The sequence below is a fragment of the Triticum aestivum genome, chromosome 6B, assembly GCF_018294505.1.
Source record: "Triticum aestivum cultivar Chinese Spring chromosome 6B, IWGSC CS RefSeq v2.1, whole genome shotgun sequence".
In the NCBI taxonomy this organism is placed as follows: Eukaryota; Viridiplantae; Streptophyta; class Magnoliopsida; order Poales; family Poaceae; genus Triticum; species Triticum aestivum.
In genome coordinates this window covers 444,381,409-444,394,777 of record NC_057810.1, presented here as the reverse complement: position 1 = coordinate 444,394,777, position 13,369 = coordinate 444,381,409, and the positions used below count along the sequence as shown (strand labels likewise).

Genomic DNA, 13,369 nt, shown 5'->3' with positions numbered 1-13,369 from the left:
TCCGGCGTCCATTCGGGCGGCGGAGACCATCTGCGAGGAGCCTAGGCTTGCGCGCATCCAATGGGTCACACGGGAGACCCTGGGGTGGCCAGACACGACGGCGGCATCGACCTCGGCGGTGGCCGGAGTTCGGCTGAGGAGGAGGTCGACTCTACGGGCTGCAGAACGCATGACTCTTGCCTCCTACGGCCTCTACGCGAGCTCACAAGGCTATTGGGCATGGTGGGGTGGCCAGGGGGTCGCCGGAATGTCGCCGGCGATGAGCTCGAGTGGAGGTCAGCTTCGGCTCGTGCAGCCAGGGGGGCTAGGGGGCGCAGAGGGCCAGGGGAGAAGGGGGAGAAGATGGTGGGGCTCACAGCAGGCTCGCAGGGTTGCTCGGTGTGGTCGTGGATGTGCTAGAGACGGCGGAGCAGCGATGGCGATCTATGGCGGCCGGAGGCAAAGACGACGGCGATGGCGGCTCCTTGGGGCGTTCCGGCTCGCATGCCTCCGCGGAGGGCTTCAGCGCGAGGAGGCGGAGCTCTGGGACATGCCGAAGGTGCGAGGGGACGGCGGGGAGCGCGTCGGCGGTGAGCTGCAGCGACGGCAGCGCTCGGCTGTCACGGGAGAGGGCGACAGAGGCGGGGAGGAGGACGGGGGAGAGTGAGAGAGGCCTGGGGGGTCGCGTGGCGCCGTCCGGGCGATCCAGGGCGACAAGGAGGACGCCAGGCAGGCAGGCAGGAGGTGGCGTGCATGCGCGCGGGCGGCGAGCGCGTTCCCATCGTCCTCCTGGCGCCAGGAGGACCACGACTGGCGTCGCCAGTAAGCTGGGCCAGCCAGGCCGCACAGTGCCAGGCCGCAGGTAAGCTCCCTTTTTCCTATTTGATTTTCTTTTCTATTTTCTGACATTTGTTTTGCTTTAATAAAAATACTAAATCATTTTATTTTCTTATCCCAATTTTTGTAGGGGCTAGTGGTATTATTCCAGAGCTCCTCAACAACTGGCATAATTTTTGGACAATATTATATATATAACAATATATATCCAAAGCAAATAATTATTGCATTAATTCCAAATGCCCAAAATAAATACTTATGAGCTCTTAAAAATATTGGTTTGATTTTTATCTCTGTCCAATATTTTTAGAGAGCAACATGAGCATTTTCTTGGACCTTTTTGGAGCACTTTTTTTATTTGGGTCATTTCCAGAGATGATTCTGAGGGTTTCACAAATCCTCATTTCAAATTTAAATGGAACTAAACATGATGCACACATGACTAGCTAGTCTAGGTCATACCAGAACTAGGGATGTGACAGTCATGCAGTAGCCTTGGATTGCAACTTGAATATTTAATAAAAGTTTATCGTTATCTATTTGCTTGTTTGCTACTGTTGTCGTTGTTTCAGTTATGCTCGTGGATTCTTGTCCACCTTCATGCTATGTTATGATGCATCGTGATATCTTGTGCTACTTGCTAATATCATTTTCACATGTCATGCTTGTTGGTAGTACTACATGCTGGTAGAAGTAATGGCTTTCTGATGCATGCATATCGTCTGTTATTCAGTACTGTTGCTATGTTGGTTACGTTGCATCTAGTTGGTTACATATTTACTTGGTAGTGTTCTTGCTATGTTCTTGCATGGTATTTATTCATGATGCTAGTGGTCATGATGTGCTTATGGTAGAGTTATGCTTGTATTTTTCATGCTCGTCAGTATGCCATGCTCATTCAGATATATGATTCATTGTGGTTATGCTCGATGATTATGTTGCACCTTCATGCTTATGTTGATATCATGCTCATGCATCGTAGTTGCATCTTGTTCTTTTCATGTGACTTAGCTTATTGCATTCAAGTTTAACCGGAATTAATTGAACTTGAACAAATGTTGGCTGAGTCGAGCTGAATTAATTAACATGGTGCCACTGAATCGAGCTGACCAGTGCAACCACATTTGCCTTTATGGGAAGGCCCTAATTGGGTCTACTGTCATGCCTCTCACCGGCGCCTCCAACAAGGAAAGGTTATGGGCGCGCGCTACCCTGATCAGGTAGGCGGAATGAACCTCGTGTGCCCGTTGTTGTTGTATGGATCCATGTCCCCGTTTGGGATCGTTTATTTGCCACGACGGTGGTCGTTGATGCCTTTGGTAGGCACAGAGCCACCCATGACTTAGCCCAGAGGGGAGTTGGTCGGAGTGGCCGGGAGAGTGTCATGGGCAATAGATCGGTTTTGACGGAACGCCGTTGGCCTACCCGAATGGGAGTGCGAGGCCATGGATTCCGTGGTGTGGGTAAAGTGTGCTACCTCTGCAGAGTGTGGGTGTTAAATCTATCGATAGCCGTGCCCGTGGATATGGGCCCAGTTCGGAGTCGGTCACGCTATGGGTCAACAGTAATAATAATGATGTACTTAATAACAACCCCGGTTTGATGATGAAAGAAGTTGGTTGATCTTTATGTGATCGTGAGAGGATCACTGTGGTATCGAGGATACCAAGTTGTTGGATATTTGTGGTGTTATGCGAGAATCACGGGTAAAGGTCAAGCTCCTTGTGGTCATGTAATGATTACTACGGTATTGTTATGCCAAGCTTGATTTGATCTTGAGATGATCATGTGATGATCACGGTGGTAAGTAATGCATGTTTTGGTTACGAGGTAACCACCGAGCAAGAGTAAGTTGGTGCATGATTATGTTAACCTGTTGCATGTAGTATCATCGTGTTCATATGATCGTGCCATGTTAAAGTTGTATCATGTTCAGTTGTGCATGCCATGTTGTTCTGTTAATACCATGCTCGTGATTGCTTTAACCTGCTAATGCCATGTTGTTGTTTGTCTTGACTGCTTATGGTTATTGTGAGCTTGCAAGTACATTCAATGTACTGACCTGGCGTGCCATGCCAGTTTGCAGGTCATGCCTGGATTGCTTGCTTGTTGGGTGTGGTTCCTGTGTTCGCGAGCTAGGATAAATGTTCCAGCTAGAGTCCCTGCAGATTGGAGTCCATCATCGTTGTTCGTTGTTCCGCTGCCAATAATGGTTCCACTGCCAGTAGAGGTTCCACTGCCTCGATTTGTTTTGCTGCTTGCATAGAGCAACTGTGGATGGTGTAGTGTCGTCGTGCCAGTGTTATTTATTGTAATATTGGAGACCTTGTATTCATATTCGAGTTGTAATAGAGAGCTAGTTTGTTCTATGCTAGAAAGTGTCGTATTCCAGAAGACTTCACCTCGATCTCTGGGCCGGAATACACGTGCGTTCCGGTTTCTCTAAGCCGGGGTGCCACAGCCTTGGTATCAGAGCAGGTCTGGCTCTAGAGCGTCCTAGTCTGCTGGAACGTTAGAAAACAATAGTATAGGGTCTGGTTGTTGCCCTTACTTGCTGCATTTGGTTGCTGCACTCGTTTGCTGCATATAATCTTATTCGGATACCACGAACCTCTATTTTGTGCGTAGATGGCGGTCAGCTTCCATGAGTTCAGTGCCCTTCCGAGAGCTGCCGGTGCTATTCCTATTGCTTTCAGTCCCACTCCTGCACCTCACAGCTTTGCCACCCTCATTGGTGACATGTGGTGTAGCATTTATCCCCATGGAGATCCACCCCATTATCAAGTATTCCAGTTCTCTGCTGGAGGAAGAATCCTGGAGTATGTTGCCCATGTCCATCTGCCAGCCTCGATTCCTGTTGGTAAGCGCACCTACAGTTTCCACGCTGGTTACAGCGCTACTCCCAAGCGTGTCGTTCAGCTTGCCGCAGTGGCATCAATCACTGGTCTTCGTCATCAAGAGAGCATGGTGCAAGAGAACCACACTTATCAATTCTATCCCACCATCGTCGACACTCCTAAGCAGATCAAGTTCCCATTTGTCAACCCCCAAGATGACCCGACTATCCTCGCCATGTCCCGTTACATGATGCCCGAGTGTCTTCTTATTTCCGAGTTAGTTCGAGACGCCACTGGAGCCAGGAGATTTCTTGATGATTCCCTACCTCAGTCTCCGCCAGCTTCTCCAACTCCTCCGCCTCATCCCTCCGGAGTTTTGGAGTCAGCAGTTCCACTCGCTACTCCTTTAGCTTCTTCGTCAGCTCCTGAACATTTGCTCAAGCGTATGGTGTAGTTCTTCATGTAGTGCATGTGCATCTGTTGTAATATCATTACTTGTTTATGCTTGTGTGTGCCTATGTGGATTAGTTTTGTAGCTTGTTTGCTATGTGCTTTATTGCAGTCGATCGTTTTCTCGTGCTTCTTGTTTTGTTTTAAATCCTCGGTGTTACCCCCTTATGGAAAATTGCTCATCAACCGACACCGGATCAGAAGAAGACGTGAGAAGTATAGATATACACCAAGGAACTCAGTTAAAATCAATGAGATTTTTAGCTGACAGCATTATGTTGTAGACATTCGGTCTGAATACAGGTATAGTCTGCTCAGATTTTCAGTATCAAGTACCCGTCAGAGATACACCTTTATTGCAGCAATGATTAAATCAGCAAGAGAACAAAATTGGATCCAAGTCCAACCATGCATTTCAAGTCAGAGGTATGGTCTGTAGCCGATGATTGATTCTGCCATGAGTCAGATTTGAAGCATGCGACCCCCATAAGTCAGTCCAAATATGTAATGAATTCAACAAGAAGGACAATCAGACAATTCTTGTCATACAAGTTATTAGCAGCTGGAATGACAAGAATATATATGTTAATCTGTTCACGAAAGATCAGTCCAGTCCTCCTCCACAGTTTATCAACAAAGCGTACAGGACACTATTGACCAGTCTGCATCAGAAAGGTATGAATGGATTCCAGTGCAAGATATTCCGTCATTTCAAATGAATACTGCAAAAGCTTTTGACATAAGGTACCAAGTCTTCCCTAGTAAGTCTCTAAGGGGGGAAGCTTATAAGGTACGGTACCCAGCCTTCCTCGGCAAGATATCCGCAGTAAGCTTCAAGCACAAGCTATCCAGTCTTCCGCAGCACGATACCCTGATGGATTCTGAAGTAAGCTGCCCAGTCTTCTTCAGTATGACACTGGTACAAGAAAATAAACAATGGCTTGTCAGCATATGGCAGTGTTTTCCAAGTGGTAAATCTGCAACAGTTAAGTCAGAAACAAAAATCAATCAGAACAAAGGATGGCTTGAGAATCAGATATTTCTTCATGTAGTGAGTATGCTGTCCAATGCAGAAAGAATTCACGGTACGCATCCGACAACCTCACTGGATATGCTAGTGAAGGAAAAACCAGTGGGTGATGCAAGAATCGACAAGTCTTGAAGACAGACAATATTGAGATATCATCTTGGCAGTAATTATCGAGATCAGCCCCAACACACCCGACAAGGTGATGTTATGAATCCTGTCACTGTTCGGCATAGTTAGCAACAGTAATATGATCTGTATAAGCACACATGAACCGAATAAATATCTCGATACTGGAGACATGAATAAGACCAAGGTATGATTGCAAGGTATTGCACATGACAGTACTCAGGGCTGCAAAAATAATCAAGGATATATAAGGCCCCACTCTTTCAGTTAAGGATCCAGATGAAGAAAAGGATAATGAAAGAGTAAGACCGACAATACAGGTATGCCGGTTATTGTGTGAAAAATGTGGTATGTATGCCCAAGACAGTCTGATATTTCATACCAACTACTGAGTGAAGACACGCCTAAGAGGTCTACTTCATTGCAGTAAGGACCTCATAGCAAGGCAATTAGCTCAGTCCACAGAATGCTTAGAACTGTCAGTATTGAATAACCGAGTCTGTCAAGTTCGAACCAAGGACAACTCAACATATTGACCTCAGTAACTGCGCTAGAACATCACACGGACTGTTATCCCCATGGATATACCGGCAAAATGAAGAATCAATGTGAGATCTCATATTTTGAGGATTGTTATCTCTCTCATATGGGAAGCAATTATAGACTGAATGGGATTCTTTGCCAAGATCACCGCCAGTCAAGTCTGCAAATGCTATCATCAGGAGACGATGCACTTTTCTATCGTTCACGTCAAGCGACAGTCAAACTTTGGGTACAAGTTGGATACTCAAGATTGTGAAGCCAGCCAAGATAAGTCAGAAACTCCTGCGAGAAGTCAGAACTCATCAGAAAGCCAAAGATTCCTTGTCCCACAGGAAGATGTATTCCCAACTCCATGGAATATTCTCGGTACTTGATACAAGAGTAACCTCTCCAGCAAGGAGCAGTATCGAGAAGGACACCTATGCCAGTAAGGATAATCTTTCAGACCTCAGTTAATCCAGCAGATATGAACAAAAATTTGAGACAGTATGAACAGGAACATATGAGATAAGTCCGGTCAGTATGTCAGGTACGGTGTAGCAAACCACCCCAGATCAAGGCAGTCAGTCAGATCCAATTCAGTGGGGATATTATATGAGAATGAATAGAAGAAACCCGAGTTGGAACCGGTTTCTTCAAGTCAGAAAAAATATTTATCCCTGAGCAATCAAATCTCGAGGACGAGATTTCTTTAAGGGGGGAAGGTTTGTAACAGCCTGGATTTTGCCCTTTTCTTTTTCTGAGGATTTTCTTGGATTTCTGGATTTAATTTGCTTTTTTGTGGCTATGTGGTTCCAAACTTGGGAAGATCATGTCTTCCTAGGTCTTATAGTGGCTTGTCATCCCCAAAACCATCCCTATCTCATGGCATTTCCATCCTATCCCAAATCCCAATATTCTTTTTAGTGGGAATATCCCTTTTCTGATAAAGGAATTATCCTATTTGCCCTAGGTTGTGAAGCAACCCCTCTTTCTGTCACTCCAAAAATTCCCAAATAATTCTCATAAATTGTTTGGGTCATATATTGCTCAAATATTACAAAAACTTTCATTGCCATGTTCAAAATAATCCTCCAATAATCATTTTCCTATTTTGCCCTAAATGGCCCTTAGTGAAGCAAGTGCTTTTTATCTTTGCCCAATTGACTCCCAACTTCTTGGACACATTTTACTATCCATATCATTTCCCTGTGCCAAATTTCAACCTCATTTTCCTAGTAATTATTTTTCTATGATTTTACAAAGTTTCTGCCTAGAAAGAAGCTTTGTGAAGGAAGTATATTCTAGGCATGTTGAAATGATATGAACTTTTGCCAAATCCTTCATTTGGTCAAATAATCACTCTCCACCCAATTTTAGCTCATGTAACCTTTCTATGTGAGCACAGCTCAAATCTTGGTTTCTAGTTAGATTTTTAGTTTGTGAAGCAACTATATTTTATACTGCTTCATTTAAGCTGCAAATTTACGAGGACATTCTATTACCCATATAAACACCCTCCACCAAGTTGTGGCTCAATCCATTTAGCTATTCGCCATGTGGATTTTTTCCAAGTTTTTGGTCAAAATAAAGCTTTCTGAAGCAAGTGCTACTTTGGTTCATCCAAAGGGCCTGAAACTGTTTGGACATCTTTATATCCTCAAATCATTGGGTCATAACCATTTTCAGTTCATTTGATGCAATTATGTGAGTGCAACTTCATAATCTTCATTTCTGACCAGTAGGTCACTTTCTACAGCAACACCCATCTAGACTCCTCCATTTGGGCTAGTACTTGGGCACCACAGTGTCCTTTGCGTGTGGTCAAGTCATGCCAAAGCTCAGCCTCTGTGTCCTCCTATGCTTGTCTCCCTGCAGCGCAAACACCTTGCTGTCACAATCTTTTGGCTCCTCCTACTAATTACTTCTTTGCCCCTGGACCATGTTGTTTAATCAGTTTGCCTAAGGGCTGCACGGTCTATCCACTAGACATGATGTGGCCGCTCACCTGGCACCGCGTATGCCAGTTCACCCGGTGACCACGGGTCACGACCAGCCAAATGCGTGCTCTGGAGTCTTCCCGCCCCTGTTCTCGTCCGTTCCCTCTGCCTCTCATGTCCATTTCATGTCTGGTAGCTCACCCGTGATCTACTTAGTCGCTCTGCGTCGCTGCCTCGCCCTCAGTCACTGCCGTGTGGTCGCCGTCAAGCTCCCTGTGACATATCCAGCCCCTGTCCTCCATTGCACTCCTGTGGCCTCCCCTCGGCCTATATAAGGACCCCGAGGCTCTCCCGCAACTCCTAAGACTCTCCCCAAGCCTCCACGACCACCGGAGCGACCGCATCTTGCCGGAGTTTGCCGTTCGTTCTTGGTGTTCGCCGGAGTCCGAGCTAGTCCGGCCGCCCTAGGCCTGCTCTCCTCCTTCCTCCCTGTCCACCAGTTTCCCCACTCCACCAAGAGCCACCCCACCCCGTTTTCCCCTCGCCGGAGTGCTTGTTTCGCCGGAGCACCCCGCCGCCCGAAGCTCTTTGTAGCCTTCTGTCACCGTGGCCTCCCCTCCATTCCACCCGTCCTCGGTGCTCATTCTGCCTCTGAACGGGAACGCAACGTCGCCCTGCACCCTCCAGTACCCTCAGCTTCCTCGGATATCGCTGGAGTCGCCCGTTTCATCGTCGGACGCCCGCCTCTGTACCTCCTCCTGTCACCGCCCTCGTCGTCGTTCGCGGCCTCCCCTGCGCCTCCTCTTGCTGGGAATGGAGGCGCCAGGCTCCGCCCAGCCTGCAGGTGCACTCGGCTCGGCCGAAGGCCGCCTGAGCCGGCCGCCACATCGCCGGCAGCGCGGCCCCTCCCCCGCCTCTTCTGTCCCGCACGGGGGAGCAGCGGGAGGAAGAAGACACCCGTGCCTAGCCCCCCTGCTGCTGGGCCCAGCCCGTCAGTGGCCGAGGCGCCCCGCTGACGTGGATAAGTGGTGGCGCGATTCCTGGAGTTCGCTTCCTTCTCCTGGAAGTGTATTTCCTGAGTACGTTTTCTCCTCTTGAAAGCGTATTCCTCTTGTTCTTCAGGCGTAAACGCGCTTTCCTCCACGGAAAGCGTATTTTCTCAAATACGTTTCTGCCTTATCCACTCAGGGACCTATTTGCGTGATATTTTTGCAGAATAGTCCCTGATCTTCCAACCGTTACAACTTTTCAACCGTAACTCCGATTAAGGTGAAACCAACGCTCACCTCTTCATATCGTCGAGCTCTTTCTCTTAGTTACATTTTCACTAGGTGGTCCCATAGTGAAAATGACCAGTTTGACCTTGCCTCTAATCAGCCCCCTCCGAGAGAGAACCGTCCGACGTTTCGTTCTGCGGCTTCACCGCACTTCTTCCCAAACTCTCCGTCACCCCCAGGCAAGTCACAACAGCCACTTGCATGATAGTTATGCAGTAGCCTTGGATTTTAACTTGAATAATAAAAGTTTACCGTTATCTGTTTGCTTGTTTGCCACTGTTGTCGTTGTTTCGGTTATGCTCGTGGATTCTTGTCCATCTTCATGCTATGTTATGATGCATCATGATATCTTGTGCTACTTGCTAATATCATTTTCACATGTCATGCTTGTTGGCAGTAATACATGCTGGTAGAAGTCATGTTCTTTCTGATGCATGCTTATCGTCTGTTATTCAGTACCGTTGTTATGTTTCTTCCGTTGCATCTATTTGGTTACATGTTTACTTGGTAGTGTTCTTGCTATGTTCTTGCATGGTATTTATTCATGATGCTAGTGGTCATGATGTGCTTATGGTAGAGTTATGCTTGTGTTAATCATGCTCGTCAGTATGCCATGCTCATTCGGATATATGTTTCATTGTGGTTATGCTCGATGATTATGTTGCACCTCCATGCTTATGTTGATATCATGCTCATGCATCATAGTTGTATCTTGTTATTTTCATGTGACTTAGCTTATTGCATTCAAGTTTAACCGGACTTAATTGAACTTGAACAACTGTTGGCTGAGCCATGGTGCCACTGAATCGAGCTGACCAGTGCAACCACATTTGCCTTTATGGTAAGGTCCTAACTGGGTCTATTGTCATGCCTCTCGCCGGTGCCTCCAATGAGGGAAGGTTATGGGCGCGCGCTACCCTAATCAAGTAGGCGGACATGAACCTTGTGTCCCTGTTGTTGTTGTTGTATGGATCCATGTCCCCGTTTGGGACCGTTTATTTGCCACGACGGGTGGCTGTTGATGCCTTTGGTAGGCACGGGGCCACCCATGACTTAGCCTAGAGGGGAGTTGGTCGGAGTGGCCGAGTGAGTGTCATGGGCAGTAGATCAGTTTTGTCGAAACGCCGTTGGTCCACCCGAATGGGAGTGCGAAGCCATGGGTTCCGTGGTGTGGGTAAAGTGCGCTACCTCTGCAGAGTGTGTGTATTAAATCTATCAATAGCCGCACCCGCGGATATGGGCCCAATTCGGAGTCGGTCACGCTATGGGTCAAAAATAATAATTATTATGTACTTAATTACAATCCTGGTTCGATGATGAAAGAAGTTGGTTGATCTTTATGTGATCGTGAGTGGATCACTGTGGTGTCGATGATACCAAGTTGTTGGATATTTGTGGTGTTATGCGAGAATCACGGGTAAAGGTCAAGCTCCTTGTGGTCATGTAATAATTACTACGGTATTGTTATACCAAGCTTGATTTGATCCTGAGATGATCATGTGATGATCGCGGTGGTAAGGAATGCATGTTTTGGTTACGAGGTAACCGCTGAGCAAGAGTAAGTTGGTGCATGATTATGTTAACCTGTTGCATGTAGTATCATTGTGTTCATATGATCGTGCCATGTTAACGTTGTATCATGTTCAGTTGTGCATACCATGTTGTTCTGTTAATACCATGCTCATGATTGCTTTAACCTACTAATGCCATGTTGTTGTTTGTCTTGACTGCTTTTGGTTATTGTGAGCTTGCAGGTACATTTAATGTACTGACCTGGCGTGTCATGCCAGTTTGCAGGTCGTGTCTTTTGCTTGCTTGTTGGGTGTGTTTCCTATGTTCGCGAGCCAGGATAAACGTTCCAGCCAGAGTCCCTGCGGTTTGGAGTCCATCATCGCCGTTCGTTGTTCCGCTGCCAATAGTTGTTCCGCTGCCAGTAGAGGTTCTGCTGCCTCGAGTTGTTTTGCTGCTTTCATAGAGCAACTGTGGTTGGCGTAGTGTCGTCGTGCCGGTGTTACTTATTATAATATCGGAGACCTTGTATTCATATTCGGGTTGTAATAGAGAGTTGGTTTGTTCTATGCTAGGCAGTGCCGTATTCCAGAACACTTCACCTTGATCTCTGGGTTGGAATACGGGTGCGTTCCGGTTTCTCTGAGCCGGGGTGCCACAGAAGACTATCATCGGGGACATTTTTTAGGGGTATCGGGGACCTAGTAGGTATCATTTTTTCTAGAGGGCGAACAAGTATCAACTGGGTTGTGGCCTGCCCATAGGTTTTTTTACTTGCGCAGCCCACGACATACCGACACAGTGGTTTCAACTTATTGTTTTGGGTTCCATCATGTATCTACCGGCCTATGGGCCTCCCAACCTAGGTTTTATTTTTTTTCTTAAACATCGATAACCCAACTTATCCTTTTTTGAATAAAACGCAAATCTATGTTCTATATTTCTATATATAAGAATAAGAATGCCAGATCCAATTTATGTTTTTCCTTCTAACTATATTAATATGTATTATTATTATTATTATTATTATTATTATTATTATTATTATTATTATTATTATCGTCGTATATTTAATAGAAACTTATATATTTTATAAAAACATCCCATGTCTTATTAACTTATAAAATTTAACAGAATTTGGCAAGGAAAACCATGGTTGTTTTTTACTATAAGGCAATAAAAATCCTGGTGATTGCGTACATAAGCTTGCAAAGATTTAAGGACCAATGTAATAACATCATGCACATTTTTCTTTTTGAGCAATAACTCGCTAATTAGCTAATTTTATATATAAGAAAATACCCAGCTCCGGTTTATTTTTTGATACTAATTACTCCGTCTAACATAACATTATGTTTACAACAAGCCCATCAAATTCGTGTATTTCAAGAAATCGCAAATGGGTTGTGATTTCTTAGAAAAAATTAAATGGGCCACGTAGACGCTATATTATTTGTTCACCTAGCCCACCAAATGGACTGTAAATTCTAGAAAACATGGATTAAATATGTTCCACATTTTTGCAGGCTGGCATGTGGGCTAATAGGTTGAAGCCTAAGTAAGGCGTTATCATCTTAGTCAACAAATGATTCTCACATCCATAGCCATTGGAATTAAATCCAACGACTGACATGCATCTTCAATCTCTCGTCTTCTTCCTCCAGCGTCGTCGGGACCGCCAGCTCCGGCCTCTGGCGGCTAGCGGCTCTACTTAGCATGCATCGCTGTGAAGTGCTACCCCACCGGCGGCCAGGCTATCCCTATACCCCTCCACAACTCATGTTATTCTCCACGGACTGTAACCCCACGCTGCACCAGAACCAGTTAAACATCATACTCCTCTATGTATGCGACTCCACTGTTGCGTTTTCCCATCTCCAGCTTATTTCCGTTTGGGGCCTCGCCATCGTCCATCACCTTGGTGTGCTCAGTGCTGCATGGTCAACAAACAAGAGTCACTGGAAGAGGACAGTACATGGAAAGGCTGACAGTGGGGACGCACCAGGTCATGGACGCAGCACATGCAACTGTCTCCTTATTATGCGAAAAGAATATTGTTCCTCCCCCTGATAGCTTGGACCCACCAACTACATCTTCGCACACAAGGAAGTTCCTCATTATTACACGAAAAAATGTTTCCTCCCCCTAACAGCTGGGATCCAGGAGCTACATCTTCACACGCAAGGAAGTGCGTCCTTATTATGGGCAAAAAAATATTCCTCCCCCTGACAGCTAGGACCCACAAGCTATATCTTCTCACGGAAGGAGGTTGACATGTGGGCAAATAGATCGAAGCCTACGGAAGGCTTTCTTAACTTAGTCAACAAATGATTCTGACATCTGTAGTCCTTGGGTGTACATCCAACAACCAACATGCATCTTCAATCTCTCGTCTTCTTCCTCCAACACCGACGGGACCTCCTGCTCCCACTTCCAGCGGCTAGCGGCGCTGCTTTGCACACCTCGCTGCAAAGCGCTACCCCACGGTCGGCTAGGCCATCCCTCCAACCCTCATATTATTCTTCACTGACTGCAGCCCCAAGCGCACCGAACCAGTCAACCCTAGTACGCCATACTCCTCTTCGTCTATGACTACACTGCCGCATCTTCCCCATCTCCGGGTCATTCCCATTCGGAGCCTCGCCATTGTCCAACGCCTTGGTGCGCTCGGTGCGGCGTGGTCAAGAAACGAGAGTCATCGAAAGAGGACTGTACGTGGAGAGGCTGACAGCTGGGACCCATGAGGTCCATGGTCACATGCAAGGAAAGTTCCTCCTTATTATGTGGGAAAAAAGTTTCCTCCCCAGACAGCTGGGACCAACCAACTATATCTTCGCACGCGAGGAAGTGCCTCCTTATTAC

General features: G+C 46.4%; 1 long non-coding RNA gene across 1 annotated transcript; it reads left to right on the top strand.

Moving 5' to 3' along the window:
* Positions 1–7,989: 7,989 nt before the first annotated feature.
* LOC123134210 (uncharacterized) lies at positions 7,990–11,316 on the top strand. The gene is made up of 3 exons (XR_006465579.1): positions 7,990–8,800; positions 8,937–8,990; positions 9,099–11,316. It is a non-coding gene; the product is annotated as an uncharacterized lncRNA (long non-coding RNA).
* The last annotated feature ends 2,053 nt before the right edge of the window (positions 11,317–13,369 follow it).